Source organism: Pipistrellus hanaki, assembly GCF_964339955.1.
Source record: "Pipistrellus hanaki genome assembly, chromosome: 1".
Lineage (NCBI taxonomy): Eukaryota > Metazoa > Chordata > Mammalia > Chiroptera > Vespertilionidae > Pipistrellus > Pipistrellus hanaki.
Window position 1 is genome coordinate 86,153,847 of NC_140503.1, and position 24,556 is coordinate 86,178,402.

At 38.7% G+C, this 24,556-nt stretch overlaps 1 long non-coding RNA gene across 1 annotated transcript; it reads right to left on the bottom strand.

The window, feature by feature from the left end:
- Positions 1-16,481: 16,481 nt before the first annotated feature.
- Positions 16,482-18,736, bottom strand: LOC311618867. The gene is made up of 3 exons (XR_014794399.1): positions 18,678-18,736; positions 17,635-17,694; positions 16,482-16,666 (listed from the first exon to the last, which is right to left on the bottom strand). It is a non-coding gene; the product is annotated as an uncharacterized lncRNA (long non-coding RNA).
- Positions 18,737-24,556: the final 5,820 nt, after the last annotated feature.

The following is a 24,556-nucleotide window of genomic DNA, read 5'->3' on the forward strand; positions in this document are numbered from 1 at the left end:
AAATTACAGATATGTTATCTAATGTGTGTGTTCATGTATATATTATATTATATATATATATATATATATATATATATATATATATATATATATATATATGGGATTGATTACAACCCCATTTTATTATTGGAGAAATTGAAATATTAATGAGTTGTAAAAATGAGTATGATCTGAAAGAAGTATGGTTTGGCTTTCACAATTCCCAATCAAATGAAGTTCTTCCAATTATTAACTTTAAAAGATTCAGATTCTAAATGATTTATGTTAATTCATCTTCAAAAGCAAAATTTGTCTCAGCTATTACAATAGCTTGAAATTCAAAGATGTTAGTAATTTTCATTTGTTCATGGTGCTTTAGTTGCTGCAGAGATCAAGTTTAGAACACTGCACATTCAGAGCATTTAAAAGCACATGTTGATGCTGCTGGCCAGTGAAGGAGAAACTGCAGGTGTAGTGATAAGCAAAGATGAGGAACACGGGTTGGGAAATGTTATGTGGGACCCAGAGAGATATATATTCAGGTAGAGTTGTTCAGTAGACAGCTATACATATGTATATACTTTTAGCATGCACCAGTTAACAATGAAGGCTCTTGAAACTCAAAAACAAATTTGAGTGGGGAGTATAGAAACCAGTTAGAGCATAGAAATCCCATTAGTTATTCTCAATAGAGAGAATTTACTATAGATAATTATTAGCTATATGTTGAATAGCTGAAAAGAGAGAACTTCAAGATATCACAGAGGTAACAGCTGTAGAAAGCTACTACTGCACCCAAAATTGGGAAAACAAAAGGAAGGGGTTGGGATTATTAAAATTCAGAAGCTTGGAGAGGGGACTTGGCGTGCCCAGACCTCTGAAGAAAGGGTGCTTCTTGCTTCATGCTGGTATCTCCAATGGTGTTGGACAAGGCTGATCCTGCCAGTGTGAGAGAAACTGCAAACTGGATTTGATGGTTTCTATTGGATGCAATTGTGGCTGCCAGGGTAAAGTGGGAAAAGGGCAGCCCTGACAAAATTAGTAAGCCTACGTGGACCTGACAGAAAAGAGCAAAGTCCTTTCTCCCTCCCCAGTTGTGCAAGTTCCCTGGCACCCCCTGTTGGAAGAGCCCAACATAGAGACTGCTGACCAAGCAGAAATGTGGTTTAGAGCACCCCAGAGTAGGGTATAGAAAACAATTAAGCTGAGACAGTAGCTTAATAACTAACACATAATGGTTTATTTCAACCTGGAGAAAGAGGGATATGATAAATGAAGTTGAACTGAGTCATAGATGCTACTGTTTATTGAATAACTAAGAGGCCCGGTGCACAGATTTGTGTACTGGTGGGGTCCCTCACCCTGCCCTTCAGCTATGAGGCAAAACTCGCTCTCTGACATCCCACAATTGGTCCTGGATTGTGAGAGGGCACAGTTGAGGGTAAGGGACCCCACTGGTACACAATCAGGGGCAGGGAAGGACCGTGGGAGGGTTCCAGGGCTTGTCCAGCCTGTCTTGCTCACTCCCAATCAGCCAAACCCCAGCAGCAAGGTGACCTACCAGTCAGAAAACCTTCCCCCTCATGGTCAGCATGAGTCATAGCAACTGGTTGAATGGTCAAATGAACGGTGGAACATTTAGCAAATTAAGCTTTTATTATATAGGATTACAATGTGTCAAGCATGATATTATGCACTTTAAATACATTAGCTCATTTAACTTAATCCTTACAACAACCATTTAAAATAGAAATTATTATTCGCAGTTTACAGATAAGTACCAGTAAACTGAGGTTCAGGGACACTAAGTGAATTGATCAAAGCTATATAGTTAGTAATTCCACTACTCTAAACATTGATTTTTCCTTTATGACTTGGAGTAGTAATTTTCAAACTGCAGTCTGTGGACCCTCAAGCTCCAATAGGTTACCTGGTTGGCGGGGGGGGAGAGAAGAGCCACAGTGGGGATGACAATCAGATGAGGCTTGGCTCCCACCCCTGCTTCAAACTGCAGCCTCTCTACTATTAGCTGTTTCGTAAATGAAGGGGATGCAGAGGGAGTGTGAAAAGCCATGTAAAAATTCACTTGGAAAAAGAGTGTTGTGCTGAGAAGCTTGAAAACCTTTCCTTTAAAAGCAGATGAGTATATTTTCTACCCTACAGAGTTTCTCCTGAATAATTCCTGATGGCTTAGATTACTATCTCTTTTCTCCTATTCTAGTTTGACTCACAATTGAAGGTAACGATTACTTTATTGATATCTTACTGGTACCATCTAATAGCGCCTTTCCTAAATTGATGGTTTCTACTAAGAAAAGATGATTTTAATTTGTCCCAGAGTTTGGCAAACTCAATAGTTCTCTATTGGCCTTCTGCATTCTATCTCCTTGGTCAATGATGGGGCACAGAAGGAACCTTCTCTCCTGGCCAGATCCAAAACCACCTGCCCATTACTTCTCCCAGTTGTCATTTGATGGCTCCCTTTTAAAATCCAGCCTCTTTTTAAGACTCTGTGGCTTCTCAAAGAAGAGATGCTATTTTGTTTCTCTAGGCAGTCTAAAATCATAATACCCGGGTAACAACTTTAAAATGAAGCTGCACAAAGTCTACTAAAACCCTACTCAGTCTGTTGACCTCCACTCCCCCAAATCCCGAGAGTCAGGTTGCTTCACCAAGATAATGTGTCTTCATTTCCAAGAACTCCTTGTTAAGTAAAATCCAGGCATTAAATGAAGAGTTACTAGGAGTATTGTTCTTGACCTAGAAATTATAAATCTTTTGATTTATAAAAATTAATTTCATTTCAATTGAGCCTCGTGTTTTAGCTATTATGTGAAAGCTATATATGATTATCCTTTGGGAAAGAAGTGGCATATGAAGATTATAAAATTTGGATCATACTGGTAATTAGTTATTAATATGCACATAATCATAAGCTTTGTAAAAGAATTTCTGCAAGTATATCAAAGAGCCACAATATGACATTGGGTAAGTAAGCAAGTTAATTTTAAGCCATGTGAGCCATTAAGAATGAAAATGAACGTGCCATGGAGAATTAGGAGCAATTAAAAACACATGGCTTTTTATTCTGTACAAATAAAACTATAATGCTTTATCTTCACAAAGCAACTAGTCTTCATAATATTTAAATGCTCACATAAGAATTAGAATACCTCCAGTCAAAGAAAAGTAATTCCTATGGTCACCATGTGTAGCTTTATCATTTGCAAAATACTTTTTCTGATCACTCATTTAAGCTAAATAAAGCTCCTTTGCCCAGAAGGGATATCTGTATCTTCAATTGCCAAGGCCCAGAGATATTTGGTAATAATCCCAATATCACACAAAAAGAGAGAATGGCATCTAGGTCTTCTGACTTTATTAAATTGCACACTTCATCCAGCAAGGCAAGTGGACACAGAAATGTGCTTGCACCTGCACACCAGTGTAAGCACATACTCATATGGACACACACAAGATTTCCATATGGCTTACATCTAAAATAACCAGGAAAGGTTTAAATCATTCCAAAAATGACATTTGGAACAATTTTATTATGTGAAACTATAAACTTGCATAACTAAACTTAATTTTGTTATACAGTTGACCCTTGAACAACTCAGGGCTTAGGAATATGGAACCCAAATGCAGTCAAAAATCCATGCATAAACTTTGACTCCCCAAAAGGTAACTAAGAGCTTACTATTGGCCAGAAGCTTTACTGTTAACATAAGCAGTCAATTCATAAAAATTTTATATGGTATATGTATTATATTGTTCTTATAATAAAGTAAGCTGGAGAAAAGAAAATGTTATTAAGGAAATCATAAGGAATAAAAAATACCTTTACAGTATTTATTGAAAAAAAAATCCACATATAAGTGGACCCAAACACTTCAAAACCATGTTGTTCAAGGGTCAACTGTATATGCATTTATCACACTCTGCCAGGCATTATTGCATTTTTATACATCTCAATTTCTCAATTTGACCACAAACCCTTTGAAAGGACAATACCTTATATTGAATGAATTGTTTTGCCCTCAGAGAATTTCAAAAAATGCCTTACAGTTAGGATGTATTCAATACATGGGGTGAATTATAATTCAAGCATAACAAAATCACAAATGTTTTAAGAACAGAATAAATTTTGCTTGCATTTCAAAGTAGTCAACTGAGGCAAAACCTTTGTGTGAGACAACCAAGACAGGTTAGTATCAGATGGAAACCCTAAAATCTAGACAACATAGTAATACATTTTTGAGATTTGGAAGTCTACTCATAGGCTTCTGTTTTCCTTGTTACCTCTTTCTTAGGTAGCTTTTTTTGGGGATAGAGTTTATGGTCAGGATCCTAAGTCAATGCATAGCCAGATTACTTGACATATAAATATTGAGCCACCGCTAGTCTCTTAATAAAATGTAATGTGTGAATGCATGAAGGGAGCCATCATCACGGAGCCCAGAGACACCAGAAAGACACAGAGCTGAGTGGCTCAGGCTGCGGGCATTGATTTCTACATTGAGCCAGATTGTCAATTGCTCCTCCAGCTCCTTCAATTTTCCCAGTGATCTGCAAAGTGGGCAAGTCACATGCCACACCACTTACATTCACATCAGCCCACCAAAAAAAAAAAAAAAAAACCCATTGCCCTAGCTGGTTTGGCTCAGTGGACAGAGTGTCGACCTGTGGATGGAAATGTCCCATGTTCGGTTCCGGTCTAGGGCACATGCCTGGGTTGCGGGCTCCAACCCCAGTAGGGGGCGTACAGGAGGCAACCAATCAATGATTCTTTCTCGTCATTGATGTTTCTCTCTCTCTCTTCCTCTCTGAAATCAATAAAAATATCTTTTTTTTAAAAAACCATTGAGGACATAGTAAACTGAGGTCTTAATTTTATAGTGAAGTCCCAATTCAGGACCCACTGGCTTCACTCACCTGACAGACATTATAGGAAAGAAACACTCCCTTACTCTAGAAATATTGTAATTCCACTTCTTTCATTGTTCTATTATGAGATCATAAGCATCTGGAAACATCCATGGCCAGGCCAAAGAAGTAATGAATAAATGAGCACTCTATCCAGAAACAAATATTTTGCATATAACATATATCTCTGGATTTCAATAAAATAAAATGTTTTTCATATTACATTCAAGTCCTGTAGTTAACAGCTTTTCAGAAATTTGATATTTCATTTAAAGGTGAGAAAAAAAAGTAGCTTGACTTTATTTCTAAACATTCTATCTATAATAATATGCAAATTGACCATCATGCCATAACAAGAGCCAGCCCCCACAGCTGAAGTGGGGATCCCCTCACACAAGATGGCTGCACCACAGCTGAGGCTGGGTTCTGTAAGGAGCCTTAACGAGCAATCGGCAGGGACCTGAGGTGGGAGACCTGAGGATGTGCACCCCACCCAGTGGGGTGACACATATTCACATGCCCAAACCCACATAGTGCACTAGGCCGTGCCACCCACCCTCCCTGGACTTCACCCTCCAGCCGGGATCCTCCTGGTCCCGCCTCCCTCTGGCACAGTGGGAGTCAGTCTGGGGAAACTTTCTCAGACTTGCTTGGCACTGGGACTGGGTACATCCTAGCTCACAGCAGGCTCCACAGAGGTTCCTGGTGGCCTAGTGCGGGTATGTGAGTGTGTGCATGAGCATGGACCCCACACAGGGCTCTCAGCCACACCACCCACACCTCCCTGGATTTCACCCTCTGGCCAGATCCCCCTGGTCCGATGCCCGGTGGCCTGTCCCCATCTAAGGTTTCTCAGTAACACAGTGTGCGGGATTTGAGAGTCAGGACTGGGAGTAACTGCGGGGTCTCCCCACCACCCATTGTCCCCACCCACCCTGGGAAGGGGACAGGGAAGGGTGCTGGGGCTCTTACCCCTCAGTGCTGGCAGGGATGCGGCCAGAGGGGGACACGGCCAAGCTGCCCCGCTCTGCCCCATGCACCGCCCAGGGCTGGCCCCACCCTGGAGTCCAGCTCACCCCTCCCCGGACTGGGGGGTGGGGTCCCCACTGTGCTTCCACCTCCTTGGGAAACTTTGCTTTTCCAACTCTGTCCCTAAGGGAGAGGCATAGGGGCACCGGATCCCTTTCCTTCCTTCGAAAGTGCCCTGAGAAGCGCGCAGAAAGCTATGCCGGGAAGGGGTTGCTCAAGTTCAGCAAGAGTTTGTGATTTGCCAAAGGCGCCTTGAAGTTTTCTCCTAACCCATTTGTGGGAGTATAATCTGATTTAAAACCAATGGACTAAACAAACGGAAGCACTTTCTAGAAAGTCAATTTGGAAATGTGGATCAAAATTCAAGTGAATTAGCTTTGGACCAGGAGTTCCATGTTGTGAATGTGTCCTAAGTAAATAGTCAAATAAACAATTATGTTTACTGTCATTGTGGATGCCAGGGGAAACTGGAAGCAACCTGCCCCACAATAAAGGGTTAGTGATGTAAACCAGAGTAACATCAAACAGTCAGGGATAACTCTGTAGCCATTAAAAACTATGTCTGTACATCCAGTTCCTTGACATGAAAAGAAGGCCATAGCCAAATATTGAGTGGAGGGCAGAGGAAGCTCAGCAGAGGGCATGTATATTTATATGTATGTATATTTTACATGTAAAGGAAATAATTGTTTTTAAAAACAGTGATTCTTCCTGAGCTCTGCAATTGTGTTATCAACTTGTGTTTCTGGTGTGACAGGTGTCCTATGGGGTACCATACACATAGACGCCCTTGCCCATGGGACAGCCTGAATCTGTGCCACACCTGCCCCTCTCTGTTTTGGCAATGGCCCAATCAGACAATCCCTTTTATAGGGCTGGTTTCCTTTACTCCTTTGCCCAAACCACGTCTTTCCAACAAAAAAATATTAACCAAGCAATACTGACAAGTTTTGTTACTGACTGCAACTTATGCCCTTTTACACAAATGTTGCTTTCAAGCCTACTAGGTTATATTCCAAACTTTTATTTTTCTGCAACTTGGCTGATTCTTATTTGTTTAAAATATTCTAGAGTATTTTAAATACATATAGAAAAATAAAGAATAATATAATAAATTCTTATCTATACTAATAAAAAGGTAATATGCTAATTATACTGGACATCCTTCTGGAAAAAGTCATGGTGGCAGGGGCCGAGGCAGAGGTGGTTAGGGGTGACCAGGCTGGCCAGGGAGGGCAGTTATGGGTGGCCAGGCAGGCAGATGAGCGGTTAGGAGCCAGTGGTCCCAGATTATGAGAGGGATGTCCAGCAGTCAGACATCCCCTGAAGGGTCCTGGAATGTAGAGGGTGCAGGCATGAAGGTGGACACCCCTCCATGCACAAATTTCATGCACTGGGCCTCTAATCTATAATAATAAAAGGGTAATATACTAATTAGACTGGACATCCTTCTGAACAAAGCCATCCTTCTTGAGGGGCTGAGGCAAAGGCGGGCAGTTAGGGGTGTTCTAGCCAGCAAGGGAGGGCAGTTAGGGGCAATCAGGCCGGCAACGGAGCAGTTAGGGGGGTGATCAGGCCAGCAGACAGAGACAGTTAGGGGCATTAGGACAGCAGGCAGAGTGATTAGGAGTGATCATGCAGGCCAGCAGGCAAGCAGTTAGGAGCCAATGGTCCCAAATTGTGAGAGGGATGTCCGACTGCCAATTTAGGCCCAGTCTGGGGGATCAGGCCTAAACTAGCAGTTGGACATCCCCTGAGGGGTCCCAGATTGTAGAGAGTGCAGGCCAGGCTGAGAGACCCCCTTCCCATGCATGAATTTCATGCACCAGGACTCTAGTGTAGACATAAAAACCATCTCTATTTTTTAATCCCCAATTGGAAGTTTTAAAAAGTTCTTTGATTTTCATTTAATCTGGGCCTTTCCATGTTTTTTTAATTCTTTATTGTTTGAAGTATTACATATAGTATTACAGATGTCTTCTTTTATCCCCCATTGACCTCTCCCTGACCATTCCCACCCCTTATTCCCGCACATGCCCTCACCCCCCTACTGTCTGTGTTTGGCCTTTCCATTTTTTTAACGTAATACTAAAGAATCACTGTAGCTTATGTGCCCTATGAAACCATACCCCCAGTATTTCTCACACATTCTCTTCAATAAAAAGTTTGGCTGTGTGTATTTAAGTAATAAACTAGCAAAAAGCTTATGGAACTAACATAATGTTGATAAATGAATCTTTCTCAAAAGCCAATTTGAACAAATTCACACATTACATTCTTATGAAAAGTATGTCAAAGACAATTTTAAAAAACATTAAGATCTGAGATTGGTTTAAGCCATTTGAATTGTAGTGTGTAATTCCACATCTCTGTTGCATTGCCATGATGTCCACTTGGTCTCATGTTGCATAGTGTGTTTCAGAATAACCACAGTTTTCAGATATTTTTCTACCAAGCACAGCACATTAAAATAAACTAAATACAAGGAAGAATGAATCCAAGTAATTAAAAATGTGGGAGAGACCCACATAGGTTAATATAATTTCAGTGCTCTCTTGAACATTTATAGACTTCTCTCAGTGCTAGGTTTCTCTTATATTTAATAAAAAAATTAATTTACTAACAAACATATAATTATACAGTATTTCACAAAGATTTTTTCTCCCAATGGAAACTTTGAAATACAGGAAAGAAAAGTGTGACTATTAGTTAATATGACAGAAGGCAGAGTGACATTCCAACCAAGCATAGTGTATGTGAAAATATCCATTCAATAGAAAAATCTCTACAGCCCTATAGCAAAAATCTCTACAGAAATTCTGACTAAATTATGGATTTTTATAACAAGTCTTAATTATTTTTACAATCCCAGAAACGGTTAACCAGTTGGAATCCAATGGTTCAGCCACACACATGGGTAGTATAAAAACATAGGTACCCCTAAGCAAATATTTACACTATACTTCCAGATCTTCTCTGACAATGGCTTCCCTGAGTCCTGACAGCTCTATTTCTATTACACAATCATGCAAATCATGATTGGCTGGATGAAGTATGGATGCTCAACCCAATTAGCATAATCAGATTTCAACTGAAAAAAATTGGAATTGGAATCAAGTAGCTATTCAGCAACTTGCCACTCTGGGCACTCTGGAACATCTCAAAAAATGAGTCAGTGGTGAGGCTGGGGTAGGGAGAGATACAGAGAATGAAAATGTTGGCTTTCCAGTCTTTCTAGTATTTCCCAGTCCCTCTGCAATCCTTCTCTGTGATATGTTCCTGTCTCCTTTTAATCGATTCTCCTGTGTTGTTTAATTCTCCTTGAGTTGACATAACCCAGAGCCTTAAGTAATCATACACCAATGCATTAAATTAGTTACTCTTATAGTCTTATTTACACTTCCATAGGTCTAAGGCTTAGCTGTAGTGACTTGGCAGCTGCAGTTCTTGGGTGACACACCGGGAACCAGAGAGGAGGGAGCCCGATTCTGGGGTGCATCACCCAAGAACCACCCTCTCATAATCTGGGACTCCTCAGGGGATGACAGACAGCCAATTTTGGCCCAATCCCCACAGACCAGGCTGAGGGACCCCACCAGTCCACGAATCTGTGCACCAGACCTCTAGTGCTGAATATAAGCTGACTGTACTTGCTCATTAATTACAATCTCATGTTGACCTATTTCCTTTCTATTAAAAAAAACTGTTATTGTTTATAATTATGATCCAGTGCATGACCTAAATACAAATACATATGTTGTTTTTAAAGTGTTTCCTCTGTATTTGCAAACATCAGAAATTAACCGCCCGGCTCTATTTTTCAACTTTTTGGGTGACAAATTGTGTTATGTGCAGTTCCTTATATTACTACTACAACTAGTCCATGTTAAAATGAAAACTAAGAAAACTAACAGCAGATTTTGGGAGAACAGATACACTCCCCAGAGGGGCAATGTGATCCCCTCCCCCCGGGAAAAGTTTGTGTAACCATGTCAGAAAGAGTTCAACTAAGTGAATCCATAGCTGGTGGTGGGAAAGAAAAGGGCTCGCTTTAGTGGTCTTCCACCATTTTTGCTTAAAGTGTCTTTCCAGCCTGTAACCATCCTCTTTTCTCTTGAAATTGCCTCTCTGAGCTATTTGGGATGGACCCCTGATGAAACCCCAGTATGACCAGGATTGAGGATTTGCTTATTTACTTGAACATTCTCGTATTTATAGCTTCCTAGTTCCAATAACAAAAGTCATGTTCGTATTAATTCATCTTTAGAACAAGCAACAATCTCCTGGCAGTACTCTACAGTTTATCTCATGTATTTCCGATTTGTCCTCCCTAACACTACCAGTTCTAAAGTCAGTGTTTCTGCATCACTCCATTTCTCAAAAATCAATATGGTGCTCAGTGGCAAACATCTCATTTGCCCATGTAACCTAATTTCCTACCACATTCATTCACCTATTCAACAATATGTATCAATCACCTACAAGGGAAGCCATTTGCTAAGCACTAGGAACTCAATGAGGAATATAGATAAGTAAACAGAATGCTATATCATGGTGATAATAGTGGTATAATAGACCTGTATATGGTGCAAAGAAAGCATACAAAAGGAATACCAAATCCAGTCTGGATGGGTTTTTCAAAAAATGTTTTGGGGAAGAAATAATAACAAAAAATGAAATCTAAAGAGCAGATGACCAGCAAGGTCCTGGGAGTGCAAGGTGTAGGGGAAGTATTGTAGGCAGAAAGAAATGTGTGCATGGGCCAGTAAGCAGATGGTGGCAGTGGATATGAAGAAAAGTGGATGAAGATAGGTGGAATCCATGGAACTTGGTAACAGATTAATGTGGAAAGTGATAAAGAGGGAGTGAAAAATGACTGCAGAGCTCCAGTGTGAGCCACTGCATGCCCCGGAGCATCCTGTCATCAGACGGATGTGTGCTGGATAAGAAGATCATAAAGCCAAAAACATTTTGTTATATATGGCATCTTGGGTACAAGTAAAAATATTTTAAAAGTTGGGCTCTTGCAAAGGATGCATCAGTATATTTATAGAAGAATATGCACCAAATAGTTATTTTCTAAATCAGTATGGTGATATTTTTACTTTTCTACATCTCCTAAATGTTTGTTATAAATACATATTAATTTATAACATGAAAAATATAGGGCTATTTTCAACAAAGTACATATATATATATATATATATATATATATATATATATATATATATATTCACTAGCCAGTTTGGCTTAGTGGATAGAGCATCAGCCTGCAGACTGAAGGGTCCTGGGTTCAATTCCAGTCAAGGGTACAGGCCTGGGTTGTGGGATCAATCCAGAGTAGGGGCATGTGAAAGAGGCAGCCAATCAATGATTCTCTCTCACCACTGATGTTTCTATCTATCTCTCCCTCTCAGTTCCTCTCTGAAATTAATAAAAATATATTTAAATAGATATACATAAATATTGCTAATAAGGCTTTTATGAGATAGCAGAATGAGTCAAGGCTATAGCAAAATATAATAATGTTTAAGTTTTCTGGGTCCCAAAATAATTTCTATTTCTTCTTTAAAAAATAAAAGAGTTGGTATATTTGTAAAAAATACAAATGAGGTAGCACCATCTGGTATTCAGAACTCCTCTATTGAAGTGTGGCAAAGCAATATTTCCAGGATCACATTATCTATGCATATGTTCCCTGTGGTGTTAACTTCCTCCACACTGAAGAAAGCAGTAAGCAAGGCTGATGCTCATGGCCCAACACAGTGCTGAAAAATTAAGGCAAATTTATTTTTCATAAAGATCATATTTAAATTTGTTTGTTTCCACCCCAGGCTTTCTGGCTCATATCAGTCAAGTTATTTTACCATTAGAGGCATGAATGTATTTTTTAATGTATTCATTACCTTTTTGCCTTTATCTCAAAGAGCTTGAGGGCATTGTTCTGTCTGCCATTGGGAAGTATTTTGGACTTCACAAGAGTGAAAGAGAAAAAGTAGTATTCAGTTAATCCACTAACTTCAGGGGGTTTGTCTTTTATAAGCTGATATTTAACTAATGGTCTATGTAAATGCAACAGTATACATTCTTCATTAGCTAAATTGTAGTTAGGACCATAACCATACCTTACTCAATTTTGTTACTAAAAAATTACCCTATGCAACAATGTGTGATATTCTAAAAATGTTTACTAATGGGGATAAGAGAATTATGTTAACAATATCTGAATAGACTAGGAGAAGGTCAAAATTTATTTTAACTTATAGCTTCAACCTTGACCCATCTTAAAGCATACGCCAGAACTTTTAACTCCTAAGAGAAAAGTGGCTAATTTACATGTTATCTTTCTTTGCCTGAATGGTTTGTGGTAAAGGTGCTGCCATAAAAAAGAAACAAAGACATACAAATATATAGGTGAAACCAATAACTCATGGACCAGGTCTAAGCAATCATATACTTAAAGCTTTGTTTCTCCCTTTCATAAATGTAGGACTGTGCAATTACTACTTTGAGGTGAAGTCTACTTCAGTGTCCACAGATTTTACTTTCTATTAGAATCATGATCAGGTTATCACCAAATGTGTGTGTGTTTTTTTTTTTAATCAGAAATAAAAACACTAAAACCTGCTGTAGGGTCATGTTTCCTCTAGGGCCTAGGCATTCATTACCAGCAAATGTCTTGTTACTCTAATGACTGTTCACTGGGGGAAATTTTTAATGTGCTTTCATGCGTTCCAAGTTAGAAAAAGAATCAGACCTTAATGTGAATGCATTTTTAACATTTTTTGTGCTTTAGGAAAGCTGCTTTTAGGAAAGAAATTTAATGAATGTTTTTAATCATACTAAAATCGCATGCTCAGAGTCTGTGGCTTAATTCAACTTTTCAAAGGCAACAAAATACAAAAGACTAAGTACATTAATCAGTGATGGCTCTTCCTTTCTCAACATGGCTACATGTTGTATAAATATATATATATATTTATACAACAGGTATATATATTAGAGGCCTGGTGCAGGAAATTCGTGTACGGGGTGGGGGTGTCCCTCAACCCAGCCTGAACCCTCTCCAATCTGGGACCCCTTGAGGAATATTAAACTGCCCATTTAGACCACTGGGATCGGGTCTAAACGGGCAGTTGAACATCCCTCTCACAATCCAGGACTGCTGGCTCCCAACTGCTCGCCTGCCTGCCTTCCTGATTGCCCCTAACCACTTCTGCCTGCCAGCCTGATTGATGTCTAACTGCTCCCCGGCCAGCCTGTTTGCCCCCAACTTCCCTCCTCTGCTGGCCTGGCCACCCCTAACTGCCCTCCCCTGCAAGATTGATTGCCTCAAACTGCCCTCCCTTACAGTCCTGGACCCTCTCAACTGCCCTCCCCTGCTGGCCATCTTGTGTCCACATGGGGGGAGAATCTTTGACCACATAGGGGCAGCCATCTTGTGTGTTGAAATGATGTCAATCTGCATATTACTCTTTTATTAGATAGGATAGAGGCCTGGTGCATGGGCAGGGGCCAGCTGGTTTGCCCTGAATGATGTCCTGGATCAGAGTGGGGGTTCCCTTGGGGCGTGGGGTGGTCTGGGCAAGGGGCCTATGATGGTTTGCAGGCCTGCCTCACACCCCTGGTGAGCCAAGTGGAGGCTCTGATATCTGGAATTTATTTATCTTCTACAACTGAAACTTTGTAGCCTGGAGCGGAGCCAAGCCTCCTGCTCACTCTGTGGCTGCCACCATTTCTGTTTGGATTTGTTCACCTTCTATAATTGAAACTTTGTATCCATGAGTGGAGGCCTAGGCTGCCCAGGGTGTGTGGAAAGCTTGGCTTCTGTTGCTGGGGAAACACAAGCCTCTCAACTGCTCTCTGTGGCTGTAGCCATCTTGGTTTGGGGTTAATTTGCATACTCACTCTGATTGGCTGGTGGGCATGGTTGATGGGTGTGGCTTGAGTGAAGTGATGGTTAATTTGCATATTACTCTTTTATTAGGTAGAATGAAAGCTAAAACTCAATTAGGGCAATAGAAACAAGTAAGCCTTCCAGGTTAATTTTCACAATCTTTTTTATTCCATATAGCTCTACATAGAACATCACCACTCTTCTGAGAACTCCTGACCCCACCCTCCAAGCTATTCCCATCCTCCAAATATACCTCCCCCTGTTTCACATATACATTCCCTTCCCCTTTTTTCTGGTTTTGTTCTTACATGTCCTTCAAGTTTTCAATAAATTCTTAATGTCATTGATGAAAATGTCACTGCTGAGAAGATTTAAGTCCCACTGTTTTACTCAGACCTTGAACTGCAAAGTAAACAACCTGCTTTCAATAAGTTTGTCCTCAGATTTAAGCTGAACAGAGGTCAAAAAATAATTTCTGTTGGATTTTTTCCTTGATTTGAATCATATTCTTAGAGATTTCACCTCAATATCTCCCTGAGGATGCTCCAATAGCCTCACCATCTCCACATCTCACTGATTTCTAAAGTGCTGCAGCAGACCTCAGAGATATTCTAACACCTTTCTCTTCTTGGTCTAGAAGATAGCATGCACCACGGGAGCCAGAGCTGAAGACTATAAATGAAAGTGATAAAGACTTCTACACACCATAAAAAAATTGATCTGTAAAAGCTGACTCATTCTTGAGAAGGCAAGAGTGGAGACAGAAATAAGTCATCTGAGACAGGGTTTGTCTCCACATACACCTGCCAATACCATAACAATCTGCACCACTTCCCACCTAATACCCATAATCATAATGAAATTTCCAGGAAATGAAATAATCATTATCATGCACTACCATTGAATGCTTCAAAATATACATTAGAAGTCATATTATAGCACCATCTAAGTTTTCAATTTAATTTAATTTTTTTCCTAAACATTTTAATGTAGAAGTCAACATGTGAACATTACATTTAGGACATAAAATTCAGGTGACAAATATAAGATAAATATCAAATAATATCATACTTCTGGTTTAATGGAAAACATAATAGTTGTGACAGTCATGTTTAATATCTTGGTTAAGTAAAGAGAGAAATTGGCGGGGGTGTCAAAAGGTGATGCAAAGATTTAACATTTCACATAACCCTTAGCCCTTCTGAGAAACTATGCATTAGAAATATGTGACAGATTTTCTGTAATATGGTGACTTCAGTCCTTCAGTGATCATTCTGTTCATGCTTTTTGAGCACTGAAAACCAAACTCAAAGTCTGCTCAACAAGCTAATAATACTATGAATCCCTTATGATGCTAAAAGAAATAAGCCATTCAGATAAAGACAAATACCATATGACCTCACTTACATGTGAAATATAATGAACAAAATAATTTAACAAACAAAATAGACACAGAAGCAGCTGGGGGCTGCCATCTTTCTCCTTCTAATTTATATATTCTCTCCTGCTTGGCTGGTGGGCATAGCAGAGTGATTGTTAATTTGCATGTTTCTCTTTTATTAGTGTTGATATGCAAGTTTAAATTTGGAAAATCCAAGATAAAGCATATTTGCTTTCATACTTACTTTTAGATATAACTGAGACTACACTATTGTACACTATCAGCAGTGCTGTAGATAGTTAATTCTAGTAACCACATTTTATATTTGTTGGTTAACAACTGCACAAATGTTATGCCCCAAAAGAAATCTATCAACCCAGCAAAATGGTTACATTTAATTTCTTCTAAGAATGGATAAACTAAATTTAAGGAAGAATAGGCTTTTCTTGATATTTCATTTTCAAATTATTGATACAAACATACCAAAAAAATAATAATATATATTTTGTCCAGCATCTAGTAATTTGCAGAAAGTTTCCAAGATAGCCACATTTCTTGTTCAACTTCTAAAAATAAAGGCTTTCTAGCTGAAATCATTTACATTCCTAGCTCTCTAAAGTAAACATTAAAAAACGAAGTACAAAAAAAATTATCTCTTGGCTTCTGAATAGCCAGCTTAATTACATAAAGTATTTTCTGTCCCAACACTTTCTCAAATTCAAAAGATATTTAGTTCCTAAGAACCTGGCAAGCAGTCTTGTTTCAAACCAGTCAGTCTGTTTCCATGGCAACACTGAAGGATACCTTGGCTACCTTTAATCGCATTAGTTGACTGGAATTTCTCAGTCTTCTTTATATCTCGAGCTTGGACTGTTCTATACACCAAACAAAAACATCTGTTACTTTAATACAAAAACTCCCATCAGAACGCCTGTATTTGAGAACTGCACGTGCCTTCACAGGGTCCTTAAGGTAGTTTCTCCACTGTCCCACTAACTCGCAGGTCTGGTACTGCAGCAGCATGGGCCTTGGCACAGTGGGAGAGGGAGGCAAGCCCAGACAGAGTGGGGCGACCTGGCCCAACCACCTACCTGTCTCCTACCACCACCCTAAGTTTTCCATTTTAAAAAGCTCACAAACCAGATTCTTTAAAATTAAATGGAAGACAGATGCAATCAATCAACTGGGTAATTTGTGTAAAATCCACTTGCCTCAATTCTGGTAATTCTGATTAGTCCTCTTACCTCTCCACTTCTTTTGGGTCTCTGTAGCATCCATGTCCTAGTCCACTTCATGTAAAGGAAAGGTACCAAGCAAACGTCCTCGGTGGAGGCACTGTGAAGGCAGGCCAAGGCATCCCTCTAGTTGCACCAGCAGTTATGCTTGAGTCAGAGCTCTTTGGATCCCCTCTGAGCAGTGCTCTCGCTGCTGTTTCTGCACCCTGGAATAATCTGACAAAGTAGCTTCGATAATAGCTGGCAAAATTTTAAATATAGCAATTACAAAGTAGCTCCAACAACTTCTAAAACTCTCTTTAGATCATTTCTTTTATCTTTGCATCTGTAATCTTCCCCCTCTCAAGAAGTATATTTAAGGATATAGGACAGTAGACTTTATTCTAAGAATTTTAGAATTAGTCACTAAAAGGTGTGATTAAGGTGTAAAAATATTACTATCCAAATTAATTGGAGGGAGTTATGGCCTACTTTAGTTCTTTGATATGAAGCTGTTCTCAGTCAGTTTTATTGGAAACATAAATTCTATTATATTTTAAATTCAATTGCACAATCCCACAGCAAAGAATTGGGTAATCCATATAGGTCTTCAATTTTCTTGCTAAGATCCAAAGTTTTGCTTATTTCGAGTTATGAAATATGAATTATTTCAGTGAATCAACCTCTAATTTCAAGGAGATTTGAGGAACAGCTCTTTAATTAGTCTTTATCATGCTTGCTTAAACCTTGCCAGCCATCTCTCTCTGAGTCAATTAAAATGAGAAGAGAGAGAATCTGAAAGACCTGCCATAACACAGCTGGCTACTTGACAGATAAATCTTCATAAGATCCATCATTCTGAGGAATGACATAATTTTAGTTCCAAGCATTAAGTGTGCTCAGAAAGTTATAAGGCAGTGCAAAAATAAGTCAGAATAATAATTTGTGTGTTTGAATAAACTATCTAGTAACTATCTAGATAGTATACATTACTTACATCTGGTAAGTAATGCATACTATCATTTATTTCAATACATTTCCAGCCTTGAAAATGTTTTTTACCCAAGAAATATTCAGCTTTTCTATATTTTTAATTATTAGCAATACAAATATATTAACTTTTACCACTGTTGAGTATTCTTTAATTACTATTATAAATTTTCAGCCACAATTCACAAAACAAACATGTAAAAATCAGGCCTTACCAGTTTTAGAGTGTCAGTTTAAAAAATAATTTTTCATTTCTTTTTAGCCACCAGAAAACACTAAGAACAGAAAAAGACACAAAGTAAATGTATTGACAAATACTTCTATTCTATGACTCATAGAAGGAATACCTAACATTATGTACTCCCAGACACTGTGCAAAGTACTTCACATGGATTATCTGAATTAATCCTCATAAAAACTAAAGTTGTTCTATATTATTCCCATTTTATCAATGAAGAAACTGGCTCAGAGAGGTAAAGTAACTTGTTCAAGCCACATAGCTGGTTAAAAGCTGGCCTATAGTTTAAGTCCAGATTTACCTGAACAAAGTTCTCAATTACCATGTTTCCTCTATGTGCAGACACAGCCCACCTGCAAACTGGCATGTTATTTCCTGCTCATGTGTTGAGGCAGAGCTGGTCTGCACCACTGTTCAGTGCATAATGCTGATGTTGGTAATTGTCTCCTCAGGGACTATATTTTTAAACCCCTTACATCTAGGTGAGTCTATAGTACAGACAGGTTGTTACCAAGGGAATATGGGTAGAACTGACCTGTGCCACTTTCATACTTGGCCATGAAAACCTCCCAGATGTCCTCCCTGCTCAGCTACCATCCCATCTTCCATTTGATGTCAGCTGGGGTTACAAGATAAAATACAACATAATCAGTGAAAATTGAATTTCATAAAAGCAACAAACAATGTTTTAGTATAAGTACACCCCATGAAATATTTTGGACATACTTATACTTATCAGGGCATTGATATTTCGTTTCCAGATTTAGCAAGTAAAACACATGAAAAGTGTGAATGTATCAAATATTGCCTGGGCCATGCTGACATTTAGAAGTTGTTTGTCTGAAATTCAAATTTCACTGCTCTCTGTTGGTTTACACAATGGCCTCTGTACATGGAGGGCATGGAGAGACTGAAGAAAGACACAGAACTCTCCAGATTGGTAGGTGGCAGGTTTAACGAGCCAGGCAAGTTATGAGGCTTGCCTTCGGCACCCAAAGACAAGAAGATTTCTGCACTCACCCGTCATAATCTTAAAGTTGATAAAGAGGACTTAACTGGGTTCAGGGGTGTATGCTGTCCAGATGTCCTCAGCAACACATTGCTCTCTCAAGGCAGTGCCCCTGAAAACAGCTCTCACTGTGGGTACAGTGGGCAGAACAGTACATTCCAAGGACATGAGAGGGTGGGGAGGATCCTTCTATGCCTGGGTCCAGCTCATGGGTCAGCCAATGAGCATGTCTTCTTGATGACCTCCTCCAACAGTGTCCAGTATCACTTACCAAATCCGGCAGCCCAAATGTCAGCACCTCGGGTAATCCCAGAACCAGCCACACGTTGAAGGTGGCAAACAACATGGTTCTGATGACTGCAGCCTAGGGCACCTCCTCCTTTGAGCTTTATATAAATGAAAACTAAAGTTATACTGTGTTGTTGAGCCATCAGAAAGCATTAGGAACAGAAAAGCACACAAAGTAAATGTACTGAGTGGTTAGCTCACTAAGATTGTGGGCTAACTACAATAATACAATATAAACAATACTAGTATGACTAATTCTAACACAAGTGCCAAGAATTTACCATTCAAGCCCCACAGGAGGCAGCATAGAGAATAGAAATTACTTGGGTCTGGAGTCACACCAGCATTTCCTGAGTTCAACTTTCTGCTACATTACCTTTGTGGCTTTAATTTTCTAGCTTCAGTTTCTTCATATATAAAATGGTAAAGTCAATGGTTTCCTGAGAAGACATAAAAATTAAATAAGATAATATATGCAAAAAATCTAAAATAATATTTGGCACATAATATATCTATTATTGATTATATTGCTTAAAAACTAAGCTAATTTTACATTTTAAATACTTGTTGAGCTCTAGCTGGTTTGTCTCAGTGAATAGAGCATCAGCCTGCAGACTGAAGGGTCCCGGGTCTAATTCCAGTCAAAGGCACATGCCTGGGTTGTGGACTCAATCCCCAGTAGGGGGTGTGCAGAAGGCAACCAATCAATAATTCTCTCATTATTGATGTTTCTATCTCTCTCTCCCTCTCTCACTGAAATCAATAAAAATATATTTAAAATATTTATTGAGATGCAAAATGATTAATTATATGCCTTTATAATTTGTTTGTTTTATGCTTTACAATTAATTATTAAATATGTAAGATATTTTATAATTAGCTGTTTTTATTTCACTGTTTTTGAATTCAATAATTGGCTTTCCTGACCTTTACACTGAGATCTCTCTTTTTCCTGAGGTTTCCAATTGCACTAGCACTTGGAACTAAATGGAACCAATTTCTGCTCACAGTTCTCAACGCAAAGCCCACCAGGCACTCTGGACAAAATCTGACATCTGACTTTCATCCTATTGCTGAGCACATCTCAAATTGATCAGCTTACCAAGTAAAATTTGAAAGTCACTTTCATTTAAAATCAAATAACCATCAAATCACCCTATTACTATTAAAAGCCAGTATGCTCACCAACACAAATCCCAATGGTGAGCTCCCAATACTTTCAGAACCTGACTTCCCCTAAAGCACAAATGTTAGGTCTCTTTCAGACAGCTGGGTGTATAACAGGAAAATTGAAGACCAATTTGAAATCACTTTTTAAAATAGTATTTGTTGAAACAACATTTTATTCAAATTTTTTAAATCTTGAAGATGATCAAAATTAAGCTATGTTTTCAGAAGTAAAACTGTTCCCATAAATCTCATCTCAGAGAAAGAACTAAAAGTAAAAGTGAATTCCTGATCTTTTACTGGTTTGAATTAATCATTTTGTGCCAGTTTCTAACGTTAGTTACACGCCATAAAAGCCAACAGCTTAAGGATGGGGCTTAACCTGAAGTCTATGAACCTCTTGAAGTTGTAGTCAAAGGTCTGTGTTCATGCATACTTATGCTTTTCTCAGATTCCAAAAGGTATTCATAGAGTGTATGTCATTGAAAGCAATAACGACATGCTTCAATTTCTACTTTTAAAAAATCAATAAAGTTATTAACCTTAACAAAAGCACATTTTGAGAGTCTCCAAATATGACACAAAGAGAGTGGGTAACAGCAGGGGAGATCAAAGAGCACATGCATAATCCAGTTTTCCACACAGCATGAGCACAGAGTGCATGTGGCAGCTAAACAGTTGCAGAGTACCTTTATTTTCTGTAGTCAACTTCTTAATTGACACCCAGAATGGACTATTCGCTATACTCCAGCACTTAAAGGAACATCAACATTAACACCCATTTAAAGAGGAGCATAGGAGACTTGACTTGGGATGGTAAACACACAATACAATATACAGACGATGTATTGTAGAATTGTGTACCTGAAATCTATATAATTTTGTTAACCAATGTCACCCCAACAAATTCAATAAAATTAAATAAATAAAAATAACTTAACTTAAAAAATAAAAGCATCAAAGTGATAACTCTCAAATTTTACCTAAAAAATATATTTTCCAGAATTCTAAATTGCATTCATCTGTACAAATTCTTATGTAGCACCTCAAGACAGCTCCAATACTTTAAAAATGAAGTTAAGAAGATGAAATAGAGTAACAGATTAAATTTGGCTTTCTAATTAATGGGAAATAAAAGTTATCCATACCTATAAAGTACTACAGGGAAGGGCTCACAAAACAGCAGGCAGAAAATGTTTGTGTCAAATCATATGGAAACAAATACATACAAAGATACAAAATAAAGCCACTGCTTTTTAATTAAAGTACAAAATGTGAGAACTCCAAACATAGTTTTTTTTTAATATTCATTTTTTTCCATTTTAAATACCTCCAAATAATATAGTAAGGCATATGTCTGCCATTTGCTTTCTCTCTCTCTCTCTCTCTCTCTCTCTCTCTCTCTCTCTCTCTCTCTCTCCTTCTCTTTCTCTCTCGTGTTCTATTCTTACAACTTTTAGGAAAGTTTAAAACTCATTCAAATTTTTAAAAACTAACCTATATTTAAATATTTTATCCTAAAAATTAAACACAAAATAATGTCATTTTTATGTTATTTCTCAAAAAACCTTACTGTTATCAATTTAAGTAAACAGTGTATATTTCTTATTAAGTACATCTAAATACTTTTTTAAAAATTCATTTTTAGAGAGAAATAAAAGGAGAGAGAGAGGAAAAAAAATCAATGTGAGAGTTTGCCTCCTGCACACACTGAAGCTTGGAATCAAACCCTCCCCTCCCCTACCCCCGTCTACTGGTGTATGGGTGGATACTCCAGCTAACTGAGCCACATCAGCCAGGGCTATATCGCAATGATTTTAGATAATTATTTGTAAATGTGTTACATTAAAGATACTGCAATCTTTGCCCTCTCCTGTTTGGGTCAGAGGATAGAGCATCAGCCTGCAGACTGAAGGGTCCCGGTTCCATTCTGGTCATGGGCACATGCCCAGGTTTTAGGCTTGATCCTTAGTAAGGGGCATGCAGGAAGCAGCCTATCCATTATTCTCTCTCATCATTAATGTTTCTATATCTCTCTCCCTCTCTCTTTCTCTCTGAAATTAATAAAAATATATTTTCAAAAAAGATACTGCAATCCTTAATAATTTTATCTAAAATAAGTTTTTTTAAACTTCACATTACTACTTCTATAATTTTCAATAATGATGAAATGTAGTAATGAGATTTTATATTACCATGAAAGGAGTTGGAGTATCAAAAAGGTTCCCAAATGACTAAACTCCATTGTGTTCATCATCAATCAACTACAGGATAGATCAAGCTCCAGCAGAGAAACTTGTATCTCTCAGAGCAAAGTATACGAAGGTGGATTTGGAGCAAAAATAAATAAATAAATAAATAAATAAATAAATAAATAAATAAATAAATAAATAAATAAAACATAGCTTCACAACTATTACAATTGGAAGCTATAATTTGCAGTTTCCAAATGAACATGATTGTTCCATTTTCTCCAATGAATGAGGTTAGTAGGTATATGGTTACATTGGTCCAAGGTTGAAAGGCAGTTCCAAAAGAAAACAGGAAGCAAGGGAGTTGAAAGTTCTGGGGAGAGAGTAATTTTAACTATTCACTGTATAGGGTAGGTCCTAAATAGATTTTTTTAATGGAGAGAAAGCAGGTGAGGAATGATAGATGGAGGGGAAAACTAGAAGGACAGGAGCAGAAATATTGGGAATTAGGGAAGGAAGAAATTTTGTGATTGTGTATATGAAGTGGGATTATGGTTGTTAGTTGTTTGAAGGTAGAGAATGATTGATAAGAAATCTTGTACCATACTGAGGGGTTCTGGAGGTGAAGGTCATTATATAAAGAACTAGAGGCCCAGGGCGTGAAAATGCATGCACTGGAGGGGAGTCCCTCAGCCCAGCCCACCCCTTCTCATAGTCCGGGAGTCCTCAGGCATGGGAGACAATCCGGTGATCAGGGGAAGGTGACACCCTATCACACCTCTGCTGCTGCCACTCCTGGCAGCTCAAGCCTTAGCTGGCCTTGGTTACCTGAGTCTCAAGTGGCCCTGGGCAGCTGAGCAGCCACCATCTGAGGCTTGCCTGCACTTCGGGCCAGCCCTGGGTAGCTGAAGGGCTGAGGGGACTAGGGTACTCCAGATGCAGGTGTCCCAGCAGGCCTGAGGGGACTGGGCACCACCATCTTGTGGGTATGGGCACCACCACCTTTGAGGGCGGGACAGTCAATTAGCATATTCCCTCCTTATTGTCTATGGGCATATTCTCTCATTATTGGCTGTGGGTGCTGCTATCTTTGTAATGGCATGAGGGTCAATTAGCATATTCCATCTTTATCAGATAGGATGTCAAAGAAAACTATAAATTAGAGAGTTAAAAGGATTGTCCAGATGTATATATAACATATCCAGATTGACAAGAGTTAGTGGTGGAAGTATTATTGTAATTCAGGTGCCACCATTCTTAATGACTTCTGGGGTTAACCAGAAGACATTGTTTAAAGGGGGACTTTTGGGGTTTAAATAGCAAGGCTTCAGGCCCAGGTTCTTTGACTTACTAGCTGTCTTGGACAAATTATTTATTTCCTCAATATCTTTCCCCTTACCTGTAAAATGTCATTAATATAATTTTATAGGATTTTTCTAATGATTAAAGAAACCTATTTAAAGAAACTTGCAACCATGTTTAAATAGAGGAACCTGAGTTTCTCTGTGCCCTTTCATTTCTGCTTTCACACCTAAGCTCATTTCTTTCTTGTAATACCTTGACAGTGCACCCAGTAGTTGTCAACACACTTTACTAATATTCTGCTTTCTAACCTCTCCCCATAGAGTAACAAATTCATTGAAGACATCTGCCTCCCAAGTTCTTCTTACCAAGTGTTTTACCAAATGTGCCAAGTAGATCTTTATTTTTCAGCCTCCAGGCTCTATATTCTCACTGCCCACTGAGCAATCTTAAATTAATATACATATTTTAGATGTTTTTATGGCACACTCTACTTCCAGATACAAATTCTATTACGATCAGGATTTTGAATGCTCTTGCTAACATTAAATGTACTGAGCATAGTTGAAAGTGTTGAACGAGAGAAAGGAAAAAAGAAAGAACAAACCAGAAGTAAAAGAAAAGGTGACAGTTGGTTTACATTCTGGGCAGGAGTGTAATTAACTAGCCTCAAGTTCCTCTTGCAGTCTGAGGACAAATGAACTCATTGGGTATTGAAACTCATGGGGCTTCAGATGCTGTTTTCTTTGATGGCTAAGATGTTTCACTTATCAGAATTCTGGTTTCATTTTCTCTCTGCATCCTTCAACTTTGAACTTTTGAAGTCAGACCAGCTGCAGCACTTCTGAGCCCTATCCAAGTTTGGACGCCCACGCCATTTTGAAAAGTGTACAAGATTCACAGGAAAAGAGGGTGAAACTGGTCTCTATCAGATAAAACCT